Raw genomic sequence first — 5,000 nt, 5'->3', positions numbered from 1 at the left:
TATATATATATAGATATAGAGAGAGAGAGAGAGTTATATATATAGAGATATAGATATATATATATATAATTTCTTCTTAGGATATATAATGAGACCCAGAATTTTTAGTTGATAATAAGTTGTGTGTGTGTCTCGTATGTATGTATGTATATATACCACAGTAAGATATAGAACTCAGGATATACATATATATATATATATAGCATTAAACTATATATCATATATATATATACACACACAGAGAGAGAAAAATTTCTTCTTCAATGAGGTAATTTTTAGCTGATAATATAGTTCGCCGTCTCGTGGGCTCGAACCACGGAAGAGAAGAACTCAGGACTACAGTTGGATTAAACCTCCTATCAACCTAAAAATTCCCCTTGGTAACGTATATGAAGATATATTATTTCCGAAGCAGATATGGATACTATATATATATATATATATATATATATATATATATATATATATATATATATATATATATATATATATATATATATATATATATATATATAGAGAGTGAGAGAGAGAGAGAGGGGAGAACTTCCTCTAGTGACAGCATTAAGAAGAGAGCCAATAAGCAAAGGGTCTAGGACAAGTGGCTGCAACCTAACTGGCCACAGTCATAGAAAAGGACAACTGGCCGGGACACTTTGCCGTCGTCATATTGAAAGTATTAAAATATGTTTTTATTGAGTTTAAAAATATAAAGAATAATTTTATGATAGTTACTATATGACAATATATCTAGTTTGGTTTTTCAAGTAAAAAAAAATATACGTAAAAGCTAAATTTTATTAAAACGTCATATATAATGAAATACATAATAATAATAATAATAATAAAAAATAATATATAACAGCATAAGGCTAAGGAAAGTTGTGAGCAATTCCTCTTAGATGTTATACAATATTTCTGTTCTCAAAGTGTATAACTATTGATTGTATCCGTGCATCCGCTTCTCGGAACTTTTCTGGCTTTACGGGCGGCCTTTGACCAGCAATCAGCTGTTCGTAATAAAGATCTCGTCCTTGTTGCACCCTTTTCAAACTATCGATAAACTTCCTTATTGTTGGATTTTGCATCCCCAGTTCGTTTTGCAGCCTACGGTGAGCAGCTTCTGCATGATTGTTTGTCCTGTCTTCGTCATTTAGGCAGCGTTGATCAACATTCCACATGTTCAATGGAAAAAGGGGAAGACGTCTGGCATTGTCCCTTCTGTTCATTCTTCCAACATAATTGTCTTCTCACCAGTCCAGACGTTCTTGAAGTTCATTTGGAAGCTCATCTGCTAGATCTGCAATAGCTGCAGTTATACGTTCTGACGGAACAAATGCTATGGCAATTATCATTTTAGCACGCAGAGCAAAATCGTCATCAGTATTGTATTGCTGAAATAATCCCAAAGATGTTATTTTTTTTTTACATTTTGAACAAAGTGGAAAAAGCAGCCTCTAATTTCAACAGCTTGGAAATGATATTGAAGACTTTTGAAATTTCCTTATTTCAAAATCACAGTATATTGTTTGAATTTGTAAAAGTTGAATTTCTAAAAGCATACAGTACAAAACAATTTGTCGTAGGATGCACGTAGTTTATTGGAAAGTAACGCATAGATAAATCTGATGAATGCCACTGCTCATCTCAGCAAGAATAACATACAATTGACAAAAAGTGGTGGTGTTGTTTTGTAAGTACCGTCAACACAGAATTTCTTAACTTCTTTAAGTAAATGTGCATTACTTTCTTTTCCAAATATAATGATTCTGCATGAGTCGTCGCCACTGTCTGCAAGAAGGAATTTCTCTGATCCATAGGTCTGAAAATCAAGAGGAATCACCAGATCTTATGAAGGTGTAGGATTGGCAGGGTATGCAGACAAATCCTTCCGTTTCCTTCTCACCAGTTTTCGTAGAGCACCACAGCTAGGCATGACTCCTTGACATGCTTCACTTACATTTCCTGAGCACTCATTAATCACTACAGACGTTTGTTCACTTGTTTCTGTGGCCCCCAACTTTATTTTTGAAATTGTTTTTTTCTTTTTCTACTTGAGCTGGGTCAGCGTTATGCAAATGCTTATTTATTTGTTTTACAGTTTCACCATTCTTTACGTGAATTCGCGTCTTGCATAACCTCATAACCTCCTTCTTCCTCATCTCCAAAACTGCGTCACATTATCAGCACAGAGTCTTTCGAAAACGCTTATATATCCGTCACTCACAAATTTCTTTCCTCGTTGTGAGAGAGTCTCTGTTGTCATTGTAGAAGGGGTTTTGTTACTGAACACTGTACAACGTCAACTTAAATTTTATTATTTCCCAAATGGATAATCTTTTACGACTATTAGGCATTGCTGTACAAAGAATAGTTTACATTCGTTTAAAATAATTACAACCATTCAATAACGTATTTGTAAAAAGGAAACAATCTAACCGGCCTTATACACAAAGTAACTAATAATAAATAATCAAAGAGAGAGAGAGAGAGAGAGAGAGAGAGAGAGAGAGAGAGAATTTTTCATTTTTTCTCTTTTCTCATAGATGTCACCACAGCGGCCAGTTGGGTAACGGCCAGTTGTCTCATTCATAAGCAAAGGTCTCCTGCAGGAGACGACGTCAAGATCCGGTGATTAATCTCAGAGCAACGCCCTGTGGTGGTGGGAGGGGGGGGGGAGGGGGAGCCTCAAGCGTCGTATAAATAAATTGTGTTGTTTCTCGCCTGCCGTCCCTCCCTCCTGACACACGTTTCAGTATTGCTTCTTGTTTCCCTTGTCCAGACGACTGTTGAATTATTATTATTATTATTATTATTATTATTATTAGTTTTTTTCGGACTAGAAAGTGAATAGGAGTTTCTTTTACTTATTTAATCTTTAATTTTTCGTTTTGTTGCTTTTAATGATTTTTATTCATTCATAATTACTCAATATCTTATGAAGAAGACTAAGGGTAGTTAAGAAAGAAATTGATTGATTATGATTTCTTCCTGATACACACACACACATTTATACACACACACACACACACACACACATATACACATATATATATATATATATATATATATATATATTTAGATCTTAGATTTCATAAGTTAAGAGAATATAGAATACAGAATTTAGGCCAAAGGCCAAGCGCTGGGACCTGGGTTCGATCCCGATGCAGAGACAGAAATTTTTTCTTTGTTCTCCACGTGGTTGTGTGTTGATTTCTTTAACATATATGTATATATATATAATATTTAATATATATATATATATATATATATATATATATATATATATATATATATATATATATATATATATATATATATATATATATATATATATATGTATATATATATATATAACACAACCACGTGGAGAACAAAGAAAAATTTGTCTCGCATCGGGATCGAACCCAGGTCCCAGCGCTTGGTCTTTGGCCTAAATTTTGTGTTCTATATTCTCTTAACTTATGAAATCTAAGATCTGAATGACGTCTTCACAGCCTGGTTTCGTAATACACAACCGCTTCAGAATACTTGTTCCTTCAAAGATGCATATGAAACTTAATTCCTAGAAGAAATGCTTCATAAATACACAAATATAAATTATTGACAACCTTATAATATTTATTTACTTGAAACCGAATCGTTCATTTGGCGTCCCTTGTCGAAAAATATTTTTTTTTACTAATCCTATTAATTGAATTTCATTTATACCGTTAAAATGTTCCCATTTGCGTGAATGTTCATAATTTTTGTCAGAATGAGCATTTTCAAAGTTCGCGAAATACATTTAGACACAAAAACAACGTTGGGGAAGTTTATTTGACACGAAATGCCAATAACGAATCCTGTGCTTGTCACGAAGCCTTTTGTTTGTCGACAAAGTGACGAAGAACCAGAAGAATGTCAGCGTAACTAAGGAGACGTTTTTCTCGAGAGAATTTAGGGGAAGCAGAATATCCCACACAGAGAATGAAATAGAAGGAAACCTAAATAACTTCTTTATTGTTATCAGATGTTTAATGATGTGAATGGGTCTTTTTGTTGCAGAATGAGATGTTGAGGTATTCATAGGAGGTTAGTTAGGAACTGTTAAGGTTTAAATTTATAAATATGAATGAATTTTTATCACACCACCCTGATTGATATACAAACATTAAGCTACGAATGTCGTTTAGGATCCAGTTCGACGAACTACCTATCAGTTAAATTCCCCTTCGGTACACACACACACACACACACACACACACACACACACACACACACACACACACACACACACACATATATATATATATATATATATATATATATATATATATATATATATATATATATATATTGTCATAAACTGGACGGTCTTGGCTGGTGAGCAATTGAAACAAAGTTATTATTGGTGCTACCACGAAACCAAGAAAGCCCAGCTTATGAGCAAAAGGAAAAATTATTTGAAAACTTACCTTACATTTACTGGATTTACAATTGAATGAGGAAGGTCACCATTTGGGAATTAGAATTCCTTTTACAAACTTACAGGGGTTTATTTACAGAGATTTAGCAAGTAAACAATGAGACAACAAAACAACATAATAACTAAGGGGCAGATTCAGTTAATAGGACACATGGAATAATAATGCAATGATTGGCAACAAGCAAGTTGATTAATAATGGGGCCAATGTGCAATACAATCAGTTCAATGATAATAATAACATTTAGTCTAGCCCTGTTTACACGAAATAGTCTCAGATAATGCAAATGATGGAACTCCAGGATGGGAGGATAATTCATGTGAACATTTTCGGGCCACATCGGAATTTGGTAATGACTGCGACCAGGAATTTTCAGGATTTTGGGGTGGCAGACGAGATACTGAAGCGTTGATTGCGATCGGTCCGCGTGTCTCCCCTGAAAGAGACGTTCTAAGTTAGGAACGATGGTACACACTGAAGGAAATTGAATTCCCTTATAAATGGGAATACTCCACACTTAAATGTTAGCCACTACG

Source organism: Macrobrachium rosenbergii, chromosome 15 (assembly GCF_040412425.1).
Source record: "Macrobrachium rosenbergii isolate ZJJX-2024 chromosome 15, ASM4041242v1, whole genome shotgun sequence".
NCBI classification, from domain to species: Eukaryota; Metazoa; Arthropoda; class Malacostraca; order Decapoda; family Palaemonidae; genus Macrobrachium; species Macrobrachium rosenbergii.
Note: the sequence above shows the minus strand (reverse complement) of the source record.